Below are 23,496 nucleotides of genomic sequence, written 5' to 3' on the forward strand. Positions count from 1 at the left end.
TAGAAATATGGACCTGACTTATGATTTTACTGATATGAAGAGCTCCTTAGTGAGGAAACTCCGTCTACTCATGCCAGTTGGCATGTTCTCTACAACTTCGAGAATGGCATAGAACACTGAGAAGTGACTTAACACAGTCACATAGCCAGGATGTGTTAGAGGCAAGACTTGAACCCAGCTCTTCTTGGTTCTAAATCTGGCCCTCTGTCCACTATGCCTCAGTGCTTCTCTATTATTATTATTATTCATGTTGTTGTTGTAAAATCCTTCTCATCTTGTTCAGTGGATTTCAGATACTGGGACGAATAATTATGTTGCTCTTTTTTATATCTAATGTATGGGTAAAATAACTGCTTTTTGCAGTTGAATGAAAGGATTAATATTTAAGCCCTTCTTCTCTAGGCTCCCTGAAGTCATCTTTGGTAAAACTCTAATAGCAGACAGGATGCTGGGGATATGGATCTTAGCTTGTTTGCATACTCTGATTTCAGTACAGATTAGTTAGTGGAGTTCTTCAAGATATCTATATCTGTATCTATCTATCTATCTATATTAATTTGTCTATTTAATTTTAGTTTTCAGCATTCACTTCCATAAGATTTTGAGTTCCAAATTTTCTCCCCATCTTTCCTCTCCCCCCACCCCAAGATGGTGTGTAATTTGATATAGGCTCTACATACGCATTCATGCTGAACCTATTTTCACGTTAGTCATGTCATAAAGAAGAATTAGAACCAATAGGAGAAACCACGAGAAAGAAGAAACAAACAAAATAAAAGAAAAAAGAGCAAATAATATGCTTTGATCTCTGCAGGATATTTTTCGGTCTTAAATGTAGGATGAGGATTTTTCTTTTGTCAGTTCTTAGAAGGTAGTGAGCTTGTAAAATATAATTCTAGTTCCCAGATCATTTCTTGCTGAGTGTTTGGTAGTTAACAGATTGTTGCCTGCAGCGTTGTAATGCTTGGGTACCACTATTTCCTTGCTTCATTTGCATGGACCATTATGTCTGGATTTCTTAAAGTAACCCTTCTGTAATTTTTGGTAGCAGTAACCTGGTCCCAAATTGCCATCATAAACTCCTTTTGCGATTGTTGGGTAAAATGAGGTTTGCTTGTTCCAGATGTATTTGTGTAGATTTATCATGGTCTGTAAAAAATGTCTGTCAATAGTTTTCCTCCTTTTTGGTGAGAAAGTGATAGTGGTGGTAGTGCTGGTAATGAAATATGTAACCGCAACACCATAACCAGTGAGGAACTCTGAGGAAGAATAGGATTAAAATGGATCATGGAGATATTTGCATGGGAGGCACAGAAGATAGGCTGGTGATGTGACAAGAAGGAGGGATGACCAGTGTGTAGCCAGAGCAATGTAACCCATGAGAGGAAATGAACCAGAGATATGAGAGGGGCAGGCAGATACTGGTTGTGACCCATGTTCTTGGAGCAAATTGCCACATCAGTGAGATAAATGTGGCACATTTTTGCAGCTACTTCCCTAGTTCCCATTTGAATTAGTGGGCTGAGTCTTCAGAGGGTGATCATTTAATCTCCTCATAGTTTCAGGGGTGTTTGTTCAGTTGTTTAGTCATGTTTGACTCTTAGCGTTCCAGGTCCTTCTGTCCTCCACTATCTCTTGAAGGCTGGCCAAGTTCATGTTCATTGCTTCTATGACAATATCTCTCCATGTCATTTTCTGCTGTCCTCTTTTCCTTTTGCCTTCAATCTTTCCCAGCATCAGGGTCTTTTCCATTGAGTCCAGTCTTCACATTATGTGGCCAAAGTTTTAAGCTTCAGCTTCTGTATTCTAGTGAAAGTCTGAATTAATTTCTTTACGTATTGACTGATTTGATGTCTTGCTGTCCAAGGCTTCCCCACCATTACAGTTTGAAAGTGTCAATTCTGCAGCACTCAGTTTTCCTTATAGTCTAATTCTCACAGACATACATTGCTACTGAAAAAACCATGGTTTTGACCATATGGATTTCGTTGGCAAGGTGGTATCTCTGCTTTTTAGTATGGTGTTCAGATTTGCCATAGTCTTCCTATCAAGAAACAAGTGTCTTTTAATTTTTTGGCTGCAATCATCATTTGCAGTGACCTTTGAGCTTAAGAATATAAAATCTGACCCTGCTTCCATTTCTTCTCTCTCTGTGTGCCAGGAAGTCATGGGACAAGTGGCCAAGGTCTTAGGTTTTTTGTTGTTAAGCTTCAAGCCAGCTTTTATAGTCTCCTCTTTCACCCTCGTCAAGAGCCATCTAAATTCCCCTTTGCTTTCTGTGAGTGGTATCATTTGCATATCTGAGATTGTTGAGATATCTCTCATCAACTTAATTCTGGCTTTTGATTCATCCAGCTGGCATTTCATGTAATGTACTCTGCATATAAGTATGACAACCTTGTTATACTCCTTTATCAATCTTAAACCAATCAGTTGTTCCATGTTCAGTTCTAATTATTGCTTCTTGACTGACATACAGGCTCCTCAGGAGATAAGTGAGATTATTTAGTACTCCCATCTCTTTGAGGACTTACTACATTTTGTTGTGATCCACACACTTAGAGGCTTTAGTGTAGTCAATAAAGCAGAAGTAGATGTTTTTCTGGAACTCCTTTGCTTTCTCTATAATCTAGCAGATGTTGGCAATTTGATCTCTGGCTCCTCTGCCTCTTTGAAAACCAGCCTGCTCTTCTGGTAATTCTCAGTTCACATGTTACTGAGGCTTAGCTTGTAGAATCTTAAGTATAACCTTGCTGGTGTGTGAAATGGATGCAATTGTTTGGTAATTGGAACATTCCTTGTCATTGCCCTTCTTTAGGATTGGGACATAACACGATCTTTTCCAATCTAGTAGCCAGTGTGGAGTTTTTCTAATTTGTTGGCATATTGAGTATAGCACATTTAACAGCATCATCTTTTAGGATTTTAAATAGCTCAGCTGGAATTCTTTCACTTCTTTGTTAATATTTTATTTAAAATTTTTGTGTCAGTATTCATAAGGGATACTGGGTCATAGTTTTCTTTCTTATTTCTTTCTTTCTTACATATTTGTATCAAGGAAGAAATTTGGTAGGGCTCCTGGTTGTCTTTTTTCCCCCAAAGATTTATATAGTAATGAACTTAATTGTTATTTGGATCTTAGTATAATTCATTTGTAAATCCATCTTGCCTTAGAATATTTTTTCTATGGGAGTTCAATTATGGCTTGTTGGATTTCTTTTTCTGAGATATGGTTATTTATATTCTCTATTTCCTGGAAGTTGGGATCACTTAATTTCTAGGTGCTTTAGTTTGCTCATCTGTAAAATAGGGATCCTCACAGGGATGTTTTAAGGATAAAATGAGGTGTTCATATATATGTATATATATACACATATATATATATATATATATAAATCTTAGTTATTATTTGTGATGATCATTTAATTTCTAGATGTTCACTAAATAGTATATTAATAATACATTTTGGAATTTTGCCAGGAATTGAAGTAAATCTCGCTGTCTTATATTCCTTTCTTTTTCTTCTATTGAAAATGGGGACAAGAAAACTACGCACGTAAGCAAAACTGAAGATAATATGGTTCATATCTTTGACATAGATTGGAAATAAAACCAAAATGGGTTTTAGATCTTTTGAGCCAATTCACAGCTTAGTAACATAACAGCTATACTCCATAGTAGCCAAAGAAAGGACTAGGAACCAGTGACATCAGGGGAAATAAAGAAAGAAATGAGATCTTGAAAGTCTTACAGAGGCATGTGTGCATCTCTTATGATACCTAGGATAGGGCTGAGAATAACAGAAGACCCTCAGGAGTATCTGTTAATTAAATTCATTGGTACACAGTGAATATACAGAACTCAGGGAAGTGTGAGAAGACTTATGAATTGATTTTGAGTGTAATAAGGAGAACCGGGAAAACATACATAGTGACTACAGCAATATAAATGGAAAAAACAAAAAATTGAAACTAAATGCTATGTAATTATCATTAAGCTTGGCCCTTTCTTTTTTTATCTTTTTTTTTTATTGTTTTCACTAGAAAGGAAAGTAGAGAGAAATATATTCAAAAATTAAGGTGATAAAAAAAGAAAACAAAATATATCAATTTGGGTAACATTTAAAAATAATAAATTTAATGTCAACAGAATATTAAATATATCTCTTTGCATAACATTGTCTCTGAAAGCCAAAGTATTTGTAGAAGTATATTTGTTTTACATTTGCCATGTAAATACTTTCCAGGTAATTGTAACAAAACCTATAATCCTCTAAGTCTTTAATTGATTTTCTTACATTATTCCCAGCATCAATACAAATTTATCCACAGTCTAAGATTATTTGCACATCAGTTTTATTTTTCCTTTGTCTTTGAAGGAACTACCAAATATTAAATTTGTATTTTTCATTTTGAATGTTTGGTGAAAGAGCTTTTATTACTTCCTGCCATAACAATCAGGCAAAAAATAGTAGACTAACCTGCTAAGTAGGTCAGTTTGAGCATTCTAAGGTGGCAGATTCTAACAAGATTTTCTGACTTAACTGGTTGTCATTGATGGCAGCAGGATGTAGAAATAGAAGTATATAAACTATAAACTTCAAATATTCAAGGAAGAAGAAATGAGTTTCCTCTGTTAAATAGAATATTTTACAATCCTTTATTCATTTTTATTTCAGTTAATCTAGTCAAACCAGTGCAGAATAAATTATATGTCTTAGTTAATACATAGTATCAGTGGATTCTGAATCAATCAATTGGTATTTTCTCTTTTTCATAATATTATAAAAGGTTGGAAAGAACTGTTCCTTAGTGTTAGGTGTGTTTATTAAGGCACAGAAGTTGCCAAAGGATACTAGCTTATACCAATTATTTTGTAGCTATATGGTTTCAAAAATACATTGAGACATCAATGTTGAAGCATCAGTCGTTCCAAATTACTCTTCAGAATAGCTGGACCAATTCACAGCTTCCCTAGCATGCATGAATGTACCTGTTTCCTACAACCCTACCAATGTTTGTCATTTTGCTTTTTTTGTCACTGTTGATCATAAAGGGTTATGAAGCAGAACTTGATTAGCTTTAATTTGCTTTTCTTTAATTACTAGTGAATTGAAGCATTTTAAAAATGGCTCTCAGTAATTTGGATTTCTTCTTTAGAAAACTGCCAGTTAATTTGGAACTGTGAGCCAAAGGTTATTAAACTATGCATACAGTTTGACCTAGCAATACTGTTACTAGGTCTATTCCCCAAAAAGTTCAAAGGAAGAGGAAGAAGGCCCATATGTGCACAAATACTTAAAGCAACTCTTTTTTGGGGTTAGCAAAGAAACTGTGGGGTTATGTATCAGTTGGGTAATGGCTGAACAAATTATGGCGTGTCAATGTGATGAAATAACTGTTGTGCTGAACTGTAATCCAAATGACCAACTATATTTCCAAAGGACTCATGAGAAAACATAGTATCCACCTCCAGATAGAGAGCTGATATATTCAGAGTGCAAATTGAAGCATATTTTCTTCACTTTTTTTTTCGTTTTTCTTTTGGACATAGCTATTGCAGGAGTTTATTTTATATGACTAGACAATTTGTAATGAGTTTTGTTTTTCTTGCCTTCTCAGTGGGAGAAGGGAGAAAGAAAGGAGGGAGAGAATTTAGAACTTCAAATAAAATTGAGTGAGATAAAAATTTTTAAAAGAAAAAGAAAAAATAAAATTATATATATAAATAAATAAAATTATATATTCTTTTACCATTTATCAATTGGGGAATGGCTTTTATTCTTACATGTGATGCTACCCTCTTCCCCACTGTTGCTGCTGATCAGTCTTTGTCTGCCAAATGCTTTTAAGATTGTTAAATTATGATAGGGCAGTGAGGAATCTTAAAAAACAACTGTTATAGAAAACATTGGAATACAGCTACATCTAGGTCCCTTTCACAGATTATTTTTGTTTTGTTTCTAATAATTTTTATTTATTTTTATTAATTTATTTTGATTTATCAACAATCACTTCCATAAGCTTTTGAGTTTTAACTTTTTCTCCCCCTCTCTCCTCCCCTATTTTTATATATTTTGTTTTTATAATGCAGAAAATTTCTCCCAATGTCTTTCCCTTATCTCTGCTCCTAGACAGCCATCACATATGACAGAGAATATAAAAATATATATATATATATGTATATGAAAAAGAGGAAGAGAAAAATCAGCAAAATCAATTAGTACATTCAAAAAAATCTGAATATATATGCAATGTTCCACATTCATGGACTTCTTGCATCTGCAGAGGTACCTTCTCATATTTTTCCTTTGAGATCATTTTTGTCCTTTGTAATTTTGCAGCATTCACTTTTGAATTTTTTTGGTAGTGGTTCTTTACATTGTTGTATTCACTTGAGTTTAATATATATTATATGTTATTTTCTTGGCTCTGTTTACATTACTCAGCATCATTTCATGTAAGTCTTTCCCTGATTGCCCATATTCATCATATTTGTTATTTCTTAGAGTGCAGTAATATTCCATTAAATTAATGTAATACAGCTCGTTAAGCCATTCTCCAAAATTGAAGGGCATCTATCTGTTTCTATTTCTTTGGCACCACAAAAATACAATGAATATTTTTATATATATGTAGGGACTTCCTTTTATCATTTATCTCCTTGGAGTGTGTATGCCTAGTAATGGAATCTCTGGGTCAAAGAGTATAGACCAAGGGTGGGGAACCTGCAGCCTTGAGGCCACATGTGGCCTTCTAGGTCCTTAGGTGGGCCTTTTGGCTGAGTCCAGGTTTTACAGAACAAATCCTTTTATTATTTAACAAATGTTCTTTGAAGTTTGGATTCAGTCACAGAGCCACACTTGAGCACCTAGAGGGTGTTAGGAAGAAAATTCCTAAGGAAAAACCAAAGACTCCTGAAGTAGATGAGGTGAACTCTATTTACGTTCATGCATGAAGCAGATGTATTGTTAGGCAAAACACATACTCTCCAGAAGGCAGAACAAGCTTATGTCCCTGTCCCAAAGTCCCTCCCTCATTTCCTCACTGGCTGAGTACTTGAGATGTACAACTTCCCATTACACCTACTTCATGTTTCCCCCCTTGACATGTTCCCTCCCTCCCCATAAAGCCATTGAACATGCATACTTCGCTAGGTCCTGCGGGTTTGACACGTGCCCAATTCTGAGAACTGTTGTTAAGTGACCTACATACCTGTGGTCAGAGACTTGTGAGTTACTTCTAGGGGGTTTCTAAGATATTGCCAGCATCTTGTGGAAACATAAGTTCTGTATCTTACAACAGCTACATGTGGCTTTGAGGCCACAGGTTCCTCACTCCTGATATAGCCATTTTAGTCACTTTATTTGCATAATTCCAAAGTGCTTTGCAAAATAGTTGTAGTGATTCACAGCTCCACGAGCAGTCTGCCTACCTTCCCAAAACTCCAACATTTACTGTGCCTCTTTTGACATCTTCGCCAGTTTACTGGGAATAATGTAAAATCTTAGGGCTGTTTCTGTATCTTGCATATAAAACTCTTATCCAAGAAATTTGACAAATATTTTTCTCATTTGACTACTTCCTTTCTAATTCTAGATGCATTAATTTTGTTTGTTCAAAATTTTCTAGTTTCATGTAATCAAAATCATCTATTTCATCTTTTGTAATTGACTCTTTTCTTCTGTTTGGTTAAGAGTGTATCTCCCAGTAGCTATAATAGGTATATGATATGCTTCTTTTCTCACTGTTTTATAGTAAGATCTTTAAGATTAAGGTTATTTATCCATTTTAGATTTATTGTAGAATTTTATTTGAGATGTTGGTCTCAGCCTAATTTTGGTCAGATTGTTTTGCAGTTTTCTCAGCATTTTTATTTATCAAATAAAGAGTCCATTCCTAAGTAATTTATGCACTTAGCTCTTTTAAAAGAAAAACAAGATTATTGCGACCCATTGTTTCTATTCTTGCTTATCTATTCCATTCAGTGATCTACTTTTTTTTTAAAACTAGTATCAAATAGTTTTGATAGCTGCAGCTTCATAATATAGTTTGAGGTCTGGAATGCTATTCACTCCTACCTGCCTTCATGCCTACAAGTTTTCATTATTTCCCTTGATATTTTGGATCTTTTATTTTTCTAAATGAATTTTGTTACTATTTTATCAAGTCTTACAGAGTATCCCTTTGATAATATTATTGGTATACTATTAAAACTGTAAATTAACTTTGAAATTATTGTCATTTTTACCATATTAGGATGGCCCATCCTTGAGCACTGACTGTTCCTCCAGCTGTTTAAGCTGTTGTTTATTTCTTTAAGAAGTACTTTAAAATTGAATTTATACAATTGTTTTGTGGGCTTTAGTTGATTGGTCTTCAAACATTTTATGTATTTTATAGTATTTGGAATGGAATTTCACTTTCTACTGTTGCCTCTTAGATGTTGTTGTTATAAGGAAAATGATACTGATTTTTGTGGGGTTTTTTTGTAGTCTGCAGTTTTTCTGAAACTATTGTCTCTGTCGGTATCTTGCTGATTTCCTAGGATTTTCTAAGTAAACCGTTCTATCATCAGCAAGTAGGGATAGTTTCATCTTCTGCTGGCCTATCTTTATGCCATTATTTCTCTTGTCTTACATTTATTACCAGTATTTCTAGAACTATATCATATAATAATGGGGAGATTGGTTATTTTTCTTTACTGTATTTATTAGGAAAACTTCTAGTGTATCTCCATTGTATATGATGCTTGCTTTGGGTTTCAAGTAGATCTTTTTATGATAGTTAAATAAGACCCTCAATGCCTGTACTTTGTAGGATTTATAGCATAAATGAATGTTGTGCTTTGTCAAAGGCTTTTTCTGCATCTACTAATATAATTGTATAGTTTTAGATGTTTTGTCATTGTGATTAATTACATTCATTGTTTTTGTAATATTGAATCATCTTGCACTTGGTCATTACGAATTATTTGTTGGATGACTTACTATAGGCTGTTTGATTTAGGTATTAGGACAATATTTGTTTCATAAAAAAGTCTGGTAAAATTCTTGCTTTATTAATTTTTTGAGAATAATTTGTGTAGCAGTGGTACTAATTCTTCTTTAACAGTTTGATAGAATTCTCCTGTGCATTCATTGTGTATTTTTCCCCCCCTTCGACAATTCCTTTACATCTAATTGTATTTACTTTTCTGAGACTGGATTATTTAAAATTTCTGTTTGCTCTTCTGTTATTTTTGCCATTTTTCTAATTTTTGCTAGCATGTAACTGTGGCTAGTAGGTTCTGATAATTCTTTTTATTCTGATTTTGTTGTTATTTCACTTTGCCCATTTGTTATTTTGTTGATTTGTTCATTTTAAAAAATGAAGTTGGCTTTTAATTTTGTCAGTCTTGTTAATCTTTTTTTTTTAATTTTTAGGCAATTTTTAGGGTTTTTTTAAATTTTAGTCAGTTTTTAGGGTTAAGTGACTTGCCTGGGGTCACACAGCTAGTAGATGTCAAGTATTTGGTCTGAGGCCGGATTTGAACTCAGGTCCTCCTGACTTCAGGGCCAGTGCTCTATCCATTACACCACCTAGTTGCCCCCAATCTTTTTTTTAAAATGTATATAGCATGTCTGAGTGGTTTTATTACCTTATTAAAATTAACATTCATGCTAAAAATATGAATTGAACACATTTATTGTTTAATATATAATCATTTATAATCATTTTTTGTTCTTGCTTGTGTATTTACATTCACTAATAAATGTTTTTAAAAAAATTTTTAAAGAGAATTATTGAGACAGAAAATAGAGACTGAAATGTGAAGGGGATGAAGAAAGGCAAATAAAAATCTAAGGTTTTTCAGATACTGAAATCATTGCACAATTTTTTACTGCAGTGTATATTTGTTTATTTATCTGTACCTCCCTTTACTGAGGGAATGAGGAGTTTGATTCAGCAGGAAAACTAATTACTCCCTTTTAGATGGCTCCCACCCTCCAGTTGAGTAAGGTCTGTCTCTGTCCCTCCTGCTTCAGGCATCCCTCTGGGCATGCTTAACTACATAGAAAGTATGAAGGACAATCTTTTTTAAAATTACTTGGGGAGTTTTGCAGCTATAGTGGATTTAAGTGAGCCACAACCAAAACTAACTATGCAGTGCTTTAATCTAAAAGTTTATGTAACATTCCACATCTGTAGCACCTCCTTCCTATAGCCCCACTTACTTATGGCAGACTCAGTAGAATCTCAGAGTTTTAAGAGACCTTAGAAGTTATCTAGTTGGACTGATTCCCAAAGAGAAATGTTCTCTACAACAGTGGTGGCAAACTCAAATAGAAAGGGGGCCACTAATTGTATACAAGGATCTCTGCCCCCTACATATTGATTTAATTTTAAAATGTAATATTATCTGTGTTTTACTGTATTTTTCTGTTCATTAAGATTCCAGCTGAAAGATCATAAGTAAGGAGGAATCTAATATCCCCTAAAGCATTGCCATTTTACATAGCTCTAATTGTAATTATTCCCTTATTTCATGGATCAGGATTAAGAAAAAAAAATGAGGTTAAAGACTTTTAGACTATATAGAAGCCCCACAGCTATATATCATACATTTTCTTTTTTTGGAAATCAATTATACATTTTAAATCATGCAAAACATATTTCCGTATTAGCCACATTGCAAAAAAGGGCAAAAAAAAGGTAAAACAAATATATATTAAAGTTTGCACTCACAGTTCATTAGTTCCCTCCCTGAAGGTGGGTAACTTTTTTCATCATAGGTCTTTTAGAATTTTCTTGGATCATTGTCTTGAGCAGAGTAGCTAAGGTCTTTCCCAGTCGGTCATCCTTAAAATATTATTCTTACTGTGTGCAGTGTTCTCTTGGTTCTGCTCACTTTACTTTGCATCAATTCATACAGATCTTCCCAGGTTTTTCTGAAACTGTCCTGTTTGTCATTTCTTAGAGTACAATAGAATTCCATCACAATCATGTATTGCAGCTTGTTCAGCCATTCCCCAACTGATGGGCACATCCCCTCAATTTCTAATGCTTTGCCATCACAAAAAAGCTGCTGTAAATATTTTTGCACAAATAGGTCCTTTTCCCTTTTTTTTGATCTCTTTGGGATAGACATATTCCCTTACTTGTGAGTCAAAGATTATACACAGTTTTATAGCTCTTTGGGGATAGATCCCAATTATTTTCCAGTATGATTGGACCAATTCACATTCCACCAACAGTGCACTGGTGACCCAACTTTTCCACCTCCCCTCCAACATTTGTTATTTTCCTTTTCTGTCATATTAGCCAATCTTGTAGTTATGAGGTGGTACCTCAGAGTGGTTTTAATTAGCATTTTTCTTATCATTAGTGATTTAGAGCATTTTTTCATATAACTATGGATAGCTTTGGTTTCCTTTTTGAAAGCTCCCTGTTGTCCTTTGACCATTTATCAATTGGAGAGTGGTCCTTTTAAAAAATAATTATTATTATCAAAAATAATTTATATTAAATTGCTATTAATATTTCATTAATATTAATGTTTAATATTAAATTAAATAATAATAATTATTTTTAAAGTACTGCTTTGACTAAATTCCACAACTTTTGGTATGTTTTCTCATTGTTATCATCTTTAATGAAATTATTGATTTGTTATTCCAACTCATTCTTTGGGATTATATTATTTAGTTTCTGATTACTTTTAATCTATGCTTCCAGGGCCCTTTATTGAATGTAATTTTTATTGCATTATGGTCTGAAAAGGGAGCATTTACTATTTATGCTTTTCTGTATCTGTGAAGTTTTTATGCCCTCATACATGGTCATTTTTGAGTACAGTCTGTCTCTGTCTGTCCCTCTCGCTTCAGGCATCCCTTTGGGCGTGCTTAACTACATAGAAAGTATGAAGGACAATCTTTTTTCTAAATTGCTTGGGGAGTTTTGCAGCTATAGTGGATTTAACTGAGCCACAACCTAGGTGCTGTGAAGGTGCTGTGTACAGCTAAGAAAAAGATATACTCCTTTGTATTCCCATTTCAGTTTTTTCCTGGCATATCTAAATTTTCTAAAATTCTATTCATCTCCTTAAATTCTTAATTTACTTTCTAACGATTTATATAGTTTTGAGAGAAGAAAGTTGAGGTCCTCCACTAGTATAGTTTTACTGTTTCTTCCTGTGACTCATTTAAATTTTCCTGTAAGAATTTGATTGCATCCCAAAGAGATCAAACAAATGGGAAAAGGACCCACATGTACAAAAATATTCATAGCAGCTCTTTTTGTGGTGGCGGCAAAGAATTGGAAATTGAGAGGATGCCCATCAATTGGGGAATGGCTGAGCAAGTTGTGGTATATGAATGTAATGGAATACTATTGTGCTATAAGAAATGATGAACAGGCTGACTTCAGAAAAACCTGGAAAGACTTATATGGTCTGATGCTGAATGAAGTGAGCAGAACCAAGAGGACTTTGTACACAATAACAGCCATGTTATGCAATGACTAAGATTGTTAAACTGAACCCTTCTCAGCATTATGAGGATCTAAGACATCTCCAGAGGTCTCGGGATGGAAAATGCTGTCCAAATCCAAAGAAAGAACTGTGGAAGTTGAATCGCTATCACTTATTTTTACCTTTCTGTTGAGTTTTGTTTCATCTTTCTGATGGTTCCTCCTTTGGTTTTAATTTTTACTTACAACTTCACTAATGTGAAAATATGTTTAATGGGTATGTAAATGTAAAGCCTATATCAGATTGTACGCTGTCTTGGGGAGGGTGGGGGGAGGAAGGGGGAGAAAAATTTTCAACTCAAAAACATATGGAAGTGATTGTTGATAAATCAAAATAAATTAATTTAAAAAAAAGTAAAATAAATAAATAAATAAAATGGGGAAGCCCCAGGCCAAGGATGATCCTGCCAGGATCAAAGACTGGCTACCCCTAGCAAGAGAAAAAATAAAAATAAAAAAAATAAAATTTAAAAAAAAAAAAAAGAATTTGGTTGCTATGTCATTTGATGTTTATTTGTTTAGTATTTATATTCTATGATACCTTTTATCAAAACGTTTCCTTTATTATCACTTTTTAATTAGGTCTGTTTTTGCTTTTGCTTTGTCTGAGATCGTGCTTGTTACCCCTGACTTTTTTACTTCCACTGAAGCTTAATAGATTCTGCTCTATCCCCTTATTTTAACTCTGCATATGTCTTTCTGTTTCAAGTATATTTCTTGTAAGCAGTATGTTGTTAAACTCTGGTTTCTAATCCATTCTATTATCTGCTTCTGTTTTATGGGTAAGTTCATGCTATTTGTATTCATAGTTATGATTACTATGTATTTCCTTCCATCCTGTTATCTTCTGTTTATCCTTCTCTCTCTCTCTCTCTCTCCCCTCTCCTTCTCTCCCCCTCTGCCCCTCCTCCCTCTCCCTCTCTCCTTCTCCCCCTCCCTCTCTCCTTCTCCGCTGTCCCTCCTCAGAAGTCTGTTTTGCTTCTTACCACTACTTCCCTTAATCCACGCTCCCTCTTAGCACTTTCCCTGCCCCTATGCTTTTTTTTAGCCCCTTCCTCTTTTACTTTTATGTTGGGTAAGATAAATTTCTCTACCCAACTGAATGAGTATATGCATGCTTCTCTCTTTGAACCAGCTCGGATGAAAGTGAGGTTCAAGCACTGTCTACCTTCTCCCTCCAATTTCTCTTCCACTGTAAAAGGTCTTTCTTGCACACCTCTTTTATGTGAGATAATTTTCCCTATTCTTCTCTTCCCTTCTCCCAGAGCATCCCTCTTTCTCACCCCTTCATTTTTTTTGAGATCATCCCAACATAATTGACTTATACCTATGTTCTCTATGCATGTTGACTCTTAACTGCTCTAATAAAAATAAAGTTTTTACGAGTTACATGTATCACATTCCTTATAGAGTGCTTGTGCTGGAGCCCCAGCCCTAAGATCATGTTTCTGGAAGTTTTCCAATTTCTCAGTAGATCCCTGTCCTGTGAGAAACATTTCCGTTATTGCAGAACACATAAAGGCCTGACTCTGTAATTCCTTTTATCAGAACAGACACAGGGGTGTGTGACCCAAGGATTTTTGTCCCTGGCTGGTCAAAGGACTCTCCCTCACAGCAGATCCCCAAGGTCCATGCCTCTGGCAGCTTAAACAAAAATTGTGTTTTCTCCTTCAATGTCTGGTATCAACAAAGTTTTTATCTCTGAAGATTCCCTGTATTTTCCCAAAGATACCTGAACCCCTGATATATCCCATGAAGTCCCTAGCTTACCTAATTACTATCCTTGGCATTCCTTTTACTTGTCTCTTTTTCATATAAGCCCCAGCACCATCCTCACTAGATTGCAGGTGCCCTTGGAACTTCACCCAATATTGTTAAAGCGTTACAGTGAACTTTCGCCACTTGGCTAAGAGTGTGTAAATTCATTCTAGGCAACACCTCCTTGTCATTCTCGGGGTCCCAGCACCCCAAACCTCTTCATTCTCATAAAGGAATATAAACAGTTTAACCTTGTTAGTCCTTTTTCTCTTTCTTATCGCCTTTTTATGCTTCTCTTGAGTCTTGTGTTTGAATGTCAGATTTTCTGTTCATCTCTGGTCTTTTCATCAGGAATTCTTGAAAGTCCTCTATTTCATTAAATATCCATTCCCCCCCCCGAAGGATTATCCTCAGTTTTGCTGAATAAGTTATTCTTGATTGTAATACAGACTCCTCTGCCTTCCGGAATATCATATTCTAAGCTTTCCACTCCTTTTTTGTGGTAGCTGCTAAATCTTGTGTGATCGTGACTCTGGCTCCACATTATTTAAACAGTTTCTGTCTGAATGCTTGAAATATTTTCTCCTTGACCTGGGAGCTCATGAATTTGGCTATAATATTCTTGGGAATTTTCATTCTAGGATCTCTTTCACCATGAGATTGGTAGATTCTTTCAGTGTGTATTTTATCCTTTGGTTCTGAGATATTGGGGCAATTTTCTGTTATAATTTCTTGTAATATATGTCCAAGCTCTTTTGATCATGGATTTCGGATAGTCCAATAATTCTTAAATTATCTCTCCTTGATCTACTTTCCATGTCCAATTGTTTTTCTGATGAGACATTTTACATTTTAATATTGTTAGTCTTTTAAAAGAGCCAAGTTTTAGGTTTTTTAAAAAAATCATTTTAATAATATTTTGGTTCTCAACTTGCCTATTTTTCTCTAATTTTCAGTATTTCCTCTTTGGGACTTATTTTAAATTTCTTTATTTGTTGTATTTCTAATTTTTAAAAATGTATATTAATATTTTAATGATATAATTTTCTCTGAGTACTATTTTAGCTGCATACCAGAAATTTTGGTATGTTATATCATTATAATTTTATTTCACATAACTGTTGTTTGCCTTGGTTTTTACCCTTGTCATTATTAGGATTTCATTGTTGTTTCCATTTCTAGTCTTTGTTCCATGATCTTCTTAAAGTGCAGGTATGAACATATGCAGATATTGATCTTTCTCTAACTCCAGTGGTTCCCTTTACCTCCAGAATTAAATATAAATTCACATTTGGCTTTTAAAACCCTTCATAACCTTGCCTTTTCCTACTTTTCCTGTCTTCTCATAACTTACTCTCCTCTATGCACTTTGAGATCAGTGATGTTGACCTCCTTGATTTTTATGTACATTACCCTCCGTCTACTGTCTATGGAATAGCCTTCCTCAATCCCATGTCTGAAACTCTCTTCTACTTCATAGTTTCCCTTGCTTTCTTCAAGTCTCAGCTGAAGTTAGTGCCTTCCTGCTGAGATTATCTCTAATTTATACTAGATGTTTCTTGTTTGTACATAATTATTTGCACATTGCCTCCTTGAAAGCAGGGTTGTATTTTGGTTTTTTTTTTGTATTTGTATCCGCAGGTCTTAACTCAGTGCCTGACACATAGTAGACACTTAATAAATACTTCTTACCTTGCCTTGGGTCTGTGTCCTTTGTATTCCCTGATCTGATTACTCTTTTTATGGTGATAGGGTCTGTAAAGGACATGTTTACTATTCTGTCTTTTTACATTTATTTTCAATATTTTATTAACCTAACATGTAGTCACTTTTTGTAAAAAGTTCCATGTGGTGCTGAGAAATACATATAGTATGTAGTAGTCTCATTTTGCAGAGGACATAGGTCTGTTAGCTGTGGTTTCTCCAATAATTTATTCAATTCTATGTTTTCCCTTTTGTTTATCTTTCTGTTAGATTTGCTCAAAACTAAGAGAGAGAGATTGAGGTCTCTTGCTGTTATTGTCTTGTCGTCTATGCCTTTTTATATTTCAGTTTATTTTTTTCCTTTATGAATTTAGGTGATAAGGCATTTAGAACATAAAAGTTTAGAATTGGTTTACTGTCTATGGTTCTTTTCAGCATAATGTGTTTTCCTTGTTTATCTCTGTATTGTAAATTTTTGTTTTAGTTTTGTCTGATAGCATGGTTGTAACTTTTGATTTTTTGGCTTTACCTCATGCATCATAACTTTTGTTCCAGATCCTCATTTATATTCAGTGCATGAGAAATATCAAAAAAGTGTTTTTTTCCATAAAATTGAAACAACCGACAGAAAAGTGACTAAGAAAACCTGGACACAGCCAGTCTTACCTTGTCTTGCTGTTAGAAGTCAGTAAGTAGGACGAAGGCTAAGCTTTGCTTAGAGTGCGCATGCTTAATACACTCATGTATACTAACTTCTCCACCTCCAGGCGTAGCTAAGATGCCATTTTCTGAACATGCCATATATGTAGAAGGGGGGAGACATGTCAAGGAGTAAAGTGTAATGGGTGTGCCAGAAAGTTATACACTTTGGAGTACTCAGCCAACGAGGAAACAGAGGAGGAACTTTGTGGCCAGGATTAGAAATAAATAGTGAACTTTTGCTTTGGTGTGTGTATGTGCCTATTAAGACACCTGTTTTTGCAACTGCGTAATAAACTGGGCTTCTAATGTTATTCTTCCTGAGTCTGAATGAGTTATTTCTCATGGTGCATGTATTTTGTTTCTAGGTGTGCCTCTTGTAAGCAACAAATTGTGAGTTTTGATTTCTTAACTAAACTGTCATCAGCCCCTCCTTTTTTTTTTTTTACTGGAATTGTTTAATACATTCACCTTTAAAGTTATGAGAGTTAAGTTTATATTTTTCTCTAACAGTTTTTTTTTCTGAATTAGTATTTCTTTGGTTTCTCTCTAAAGGTAGTACTTTGTTTCTTAACTTATGTTTTCTTAATCGACTTTATGGCAGCCATATTCCCATAGCCTCTCTTCTCCTCAACTTCAAACCCTTCCCCTTTCACTAGTTTTTGGGTTTCTTGAGCTTAATTCTCTTTTCCTTCTTCCTTTTACTTAGCAAATATTCTCTCTCTTTTCCTCTCTCTTCCTCTCTCCCTCTCTCTCCCCCTCTCCCTCTCTCTTTTTAATCTCGTGTAGTTATCTGAAATCTCTCTTGCTTTCCATTCTTTCACCATCTTTTGTTTGCCACTTTGCGCCTTTGTCTAAAAGGAAAAGGTATTCCTTTCCCTCATTCTCTTCATTAATTTTCTTCCCTTTCTGTCCTAATTTTTTTTTTAATTGTGGTATTAATATTTATTTATTCCCTCTTTAGTCTCTGTGTTCTTTGTGAAATTTAAGTTTCTGAAGTACCTATTTTGATGAGGTACCGGACACTGAGGTCCTTTCTCTAGCTAAACTGCCAGGTATACATAGTTACCAGCACAGAGTTAAACTCTGAAGGGCTGGCCACATTGGTCAAATGCCAAATATACATTTGCCTAAAAGATTATTTTACGGAAAACTTAAGCAAGGCAAGTGCTCACATGGAGGTTAGAAGAAGGAATACATGGATATTCTCAAGGTCTCTCTAAGGAACTTTGGAATTGATTGTGAGACATGGTAGACACTGGCACAGGACTTCCCAGCATGACATGCCTACATTAAGGAAGGTGCTGTACTCTTATGAGCAAAGCAAAATTGCAGTAGATGAAAAAAAAGGTGAGATGTGCAAATTTAGAGATATCTCCACTCTCAATGTTTGTATGGAGTATTTGTGCCTGACCTTTGGTAGATCTTCTAAACTCATTTTGGTCTGATCAGTCACAGTTGGACACACTGTGCCTTGACTCCAACATAGTGATGTCATTTTTGGTCCTCTTCAAGAATGAAGGACAACAAATCTGCTCACACCTTTTTTTTTTTTTGATAGGAATATTTCAAATGCTTCTTTTCAAAATGTCTATCAATTCTTATTGCTGATTATACTCAGGTTTGCAGGATATGTCATTTTGGATTGCATCTTAAGCTTCTTTGGTCTTTGGGATCTATTCTATTCCTTTATATTTTATGGTGGGTGCAGAATAGTCTCATGTAATTCAAATTCCTTTTTCCTTATATTTGAAGTTCGTTTTCTTGGTTGTTAACTGAATTTGTTGTTTGTCACTGTAATTGTTAAATTTAATTACTGTGTAATCTTGGAATTTACTACATAGGTTTTTCATTTTTTGGTTTTTTTTTTTCTGTAGGTAAGCTGTGGATTCTTTTGATTAGCACATTGTTTTTTGTTGTGGTTATTTTTTTTTGTTGTTGTTGTTTGTTTTTGTTTTTGCCTTTAGAAGTTCTGGTTAGTTTCTTACATTGTGGTCTTCAGATTTTTTTGACCTGCTACATTTTTCTGGGAGACTTATCTATGGTCTTTGTCTTTTCACATCCTGTCTGTGAGCTGAGTATGTTTTGCTTTTATAGAAATCGTCTGTTCTTTTAACATTATTGCCTGTTGCTTCTCTTCCGTGTATTTGTATTTTCTTCCACTTTGGTTTATTTTTATTCCCAGTAAGCTATTCTTTTTTGTTTCTTTGGAGGGACTTAGGACTATGGATTCAAAATTTTCTATTCTGCTACCTATTTCTGCTGTGCTTGTCATAAATGTTCTTCCCCTTCTGTTTCCTCCCCCCCCCTTCCCTTCCTCCTTCTTCCTTTCCCTTTGGGAATACACAGGGTCTTCTCCCTCATCAGGTTCACTTTCCTTGGTATTGCAATATTTATTTTTTTAATTTAAATTTTTTTGATGTTGTAGGTAAGAATTAAAATCAATAGGAGGAACCACCAGAAAGAGGAAACAGAAGGAAAAAAAATAGCAAATAGTATGCTTCGATCTGCATTCAAACTCCATAGTTTTTTCTTTGGATGTGGATAGCATTTTCCATGATGAGGCCTTTGGAGATGTCTTAGATCCTTGTATTGCTGAGAAGGGTTAAGTCTATCAATATTAGTCATTGCACAACGTGGCTGTTACTGTGTACAATGTTCTCCTGATTCTGCTCATTTCACTCAGCATCAGACCATACAAGTCTTTCCAGATTTTTCTGAAGTCAGCCTGTTCATCATTTCTTATAACACAGTAGTATTCCATTATATTCATATACCACAACTTGTTCAGCCATTCCCCAATTGATAGGCATCCTCTCAATTTCCAATTCTTCACCACCACAAAAAGAGCTGCTATAAATATTATCGTACATGTAGGTCCTTTTCCCATTTGTATGATCTCTGTGGGATACACATTAAAACAATAACCAACAATAGCCAAATTATTTTAGCAGTAACCAAATTATGAAGAGTTGCTTGACATAACGGATACAAAAAGTTCAATTTGAAACTTGAAACAAACCCATTACCAGTCAGGTGACTTCAGTTTTGTTAAACTCATTTCCAAATTACTTTACACAGAGAATCAACATCTCATCATTAACAGTTAAAGCTACGACTTTAAAAGAGTGTGCTTACCCAAGTTCATAGGCTAGTTTCTTTACCTTGAGCAGGATGTGTTGAACCTGGGTGATGCTTCCAGGCAAAGGATGCCCCAGGACCCAAGACCATGGTCAGTGGGGTCCATGCTGTAGCTGCTGCCCCTCCCCATTCCTTCTTTTCCCCAGGTGGGGGAGGGTGAAATAAAGGTGAGGGGGAAAGGGTGAAATGCTCTTCTCCTATGAGAGGGGTTAACAGATACCCTCTTGACTCAAGGGAAGGGAGTGACCAGGGTTGTAAAGAAGTGTTTCAAAACTCCTTAATGATCAATCACAAAACTTCTAGAATCTGCTAAGATGTTTCTAGCTGTTCTAACTTTTTCCTGTAACCTCCATGAAGGAGGATTCAGGGGTGTAGAGGGAAGGGAGTAAGTAAGCCTCAGGGAATCAAAAAGCAACTGCGTTTTTTCCCAATTCGCTGGTGCTGAGAGAATTGACAGAATTGGGCATGCACTTCAGTATAGGGCATCTGTCCTTGTCCTGTGGAAAGTGTACCCAGGTCCATGGCCTCGAACTGACTCAGTGGATGAGAGCCTAAGAGGGTCAGGCCAAGTAGGAGACAGCCTCCTAACTATCTGCCCAGAAAGCACGTCCACGCCTTGGTGTTTAGAGGGTGACCCCAACTGCAGAGCAGGAAAGGGGGGGGAGGCTTACATACCTTCCAGTCTTGGCTGGAGAAGAACTTGAGGATCGGCAGTTTCCCCATATGGACCAACAAAATGTTGAGGTTTAGGGGTTCTGAGACCCCAAAATCACAACACACCGGTCCTGTGCGAAAAAAATCAACCCAAGCCTTCTTTCAGCTAAAGACAAGATTTATTAGAACATCCATCATATTGGGCAGAAGAATCTGAGCAGTGGCTAGATTTTAAGAATCTGAGCCTATTGACTCTTTTTTCATGATTTTCTTGCATCACTCTCATTATTTCTCTTCCCAATTTTTCCTCTACTTCTCTTACTTGATTTTTAAAACCCTTTTTTATCTCTTCCATGGCCTGAGACCAATATCAGAGGCTTTGGATATTGGAGCTTTGACTTTATTATCTTCTTCTGAGTATGTGTTTTGATCTTCCTTGTCACCATAGTAACTATATGGTCAGAATTTTTTTTTCTGTTGTTTTCTTATTTTTCCAGTCTGTTTCTTGACTTTTAACTCTTCGTTCAAGTGGGGCTGTTTCCAGGGTGGAGGGCTCACTGTCCCAACTGTCTACAACATGCCTGATAAATTATTATTCAGCCTTTGTGGGAAGAAAACAATATGCAACATCAGTAAAGTTGAAGATTGTAAACTTCCCAAGCAATGTCACTTTATGTAGCCAAAAATCTGATTGTCCACCAATCCAAGCAAGTTTGAGCCCTCAGAAGTTCTGAAGGCATAGAGGCCTAAAACTGCAATGTTTTGGAGTTCCAGTCCATTCTTTATATCATCTTCACCTCTTAATAGTTCCTTGGTATAGATTTTATCTTCCTTTCCTTTTATCTTCTCATCTGGAGCTAATTTTTATAATTAATCATAACATGTTTTAGATTGTTTTAAACTTATTTAATTTTAAGCAATTTTTAAAAAATCACTGTCAGAAGTTCACAAGGTATTTTGGTGAATCCTATCTCTTGTACAATAATATTTTGCCTTCTTTTCTGAGCATTATGCAAGACGAGATTTGGAGAACTGTTTATGGGGAGGAGATATAAATAACCTTTTCATGATTGACTACTGGGAAATGTAATTTTAAACAACACATTGGGAGGTGGAGCCAATATGGCAGAGAAAAGGCAGTGACTTACCTGAGCTCTCCCTAAAACCCCTCTGGACACCTTTAAATAATTCTATAAAACAATTCCTGAAACAGCAGAACCCACAAAAGGATGGGGTGAAATAATTTTCCGACCAAAGATAACTCAGAAGGTTGGCAGGAAAGGTCTGTCACAGAGTGGAACAAAGTCCAGCGTAGGCTGTGCCAGCACAGACCAGGCCCCAGCAAACCAGGAGCAGACCTTGGGGGCAACTAAATCAGCAATGGGAGAAGCTGCTTCTGGAGCTTTCAGCCCACAGACATTGGGGGTGGGGGTGTCAAACAACTGATCAGAAGGAGATCACAGGGGTCTCTCTGCTGGCTGGGGTGGGGGGGCTTTGCTCACTGGGTCACAGTCCTGAGTGGCAGTCCTGGGGCAAGGAGGAGCACTAGCACACCAGAGCTTGTAGCCACAATGGTGCAGGAACCCTTGCCACAGTTCCAGGGCAAAAAGAGAGTGCTTGTGGTCACTCACAGACCCCAGCAGAGTCCAGGAGAGTAGGAAATAACACCTCTCCTTCAATCATACCACCTTGGAAGAGCAGAAAACTTATAGGCCCCTACAAGTATCTCTGAAAACTGCTGAACAAAACCCCTGAAGCTTAGGACAGTGAGCCCTCTACAAAGTGCATCAGTTCTAAACAGACAGATTATAAATGCCTAGGGCACACAAGAAAACTTCTGCATTGTGGGTAGCATATGATCTCAATAAAAGCACTTTACCTAAGAAAATGAATTATATTTATGAACTGAATAAAGTATTCACTGCTTTAGTAATTGTGCTGCATCTTTACACCTGCTTTCCTGATTACCTGATGAACCATTTATACTACAGAACAGTCTGCACATCAATTAATCATTTTTGCTTTTGCTAAGTCAGCAAGTTTTTGATTCTCTAAAACTTGAAGAGGATGAGAAAAGTAGACTCAATCACAAAACACTCAGCTTCTGTTTATGTCTTCTAAATGCAAATTTAATGAAACTTTTATATGCCTACTGTGGGTAAAATGTATTGGCACATTTTGTTAGATTACATTAGCTTTGGGGGCTGTTCTGCCACGTGACTGACACATATTGAGCTTATAGTCCAACAGGACCCTCAGCTAGTTTTCACATAAACTGTTGTATTGATGCAGCCTGTAGATATACAGTTGATTTTTTTTCAATACTGTACATTTAGAGTTCACCCAATTAGAATTGATCCATTTTTCTAGCCTGACAAGATCTCTTTAGATTCTATTTTTGTCATTCCATATATTAGGTATTATCCTTCCCTACTTCATGACATCCACAGATTTGGTTGAAGTGCCATCTGTGGTTGTCCAAGACAGCAATAAAAATGTTGAACAGAGGAGGACCAGTAGAGGCCTCCCTTGAGGTTGATATTGATCCAAGTAACCAGTGCTCTTGAGGCCTGTTCACTTGACCAGAAAAGCCATCTAAACCCATTAAATTGTACTATCAAGCATCTATTATCTCTCCATCTTAAGCACAAGGATATTTTGGAAGATTTTGTCAGATGCCTTGCTGAAGTTCATATATGCTGTTCTCTAGGCATTCTAGTGCTTGACTAATCCAGTAAAGTTGTCAAAAAAGAAAATGAAGTTAGTATTCCTAATTTGTTCTTAATAAATTCTTGCTGACTCATAATGATCTCCTCTTTACTTGGTAAATTCTCATAAATAGACCCTTTAATAATCCATTCTAGAATTTTACTAAGAATAGACATTAGTCTCTGTGACTTATAAGTTGAACAAGACAGAATAATGATAAAAACTGACGAAAACAATTAAAATACCTCCATCCAGTCCAGTACAAGAAGACTTCCAGAACCCTGTGAATACAAGCCTGGGTATTATTATTATTAAAATATTC

The 23,496-nt window shown here is 35.7% G+C and overlaps 1 protein-coding gene across 2 annotated transcripts in view; it reads left to right on the forward strand.

Annotated features, from left to right (window-relative positions):
* REC114 (REC114 meiotic recombination protein) overlaps positions 1–23,496 on the forward strand; it is a 104,649-nt gene that overhangs the window by 33,664 nt on the left and 47,489 nt on the right. The window lies entirely within an intron of this gene.

This window comes from Phascolarctos cinereus, unplaced genomic scaffold, assembly GCF_003287225.1.
Source record: "Phascolarctos cinereus isolate Bilbo 61053 unplaced genomic scaffold, phaCin_HiC Scaffold_3;HRSCAF=262, whole genome shotgun sequence".
Classification (NCBI taxonomy): domain Eukaryota; kingdom Metazoa; phylum Chordata; class Mammalia; order Diprotodontia; family Phascolarctidae; genus Phascolarctos; species Phascolarctos cinereus.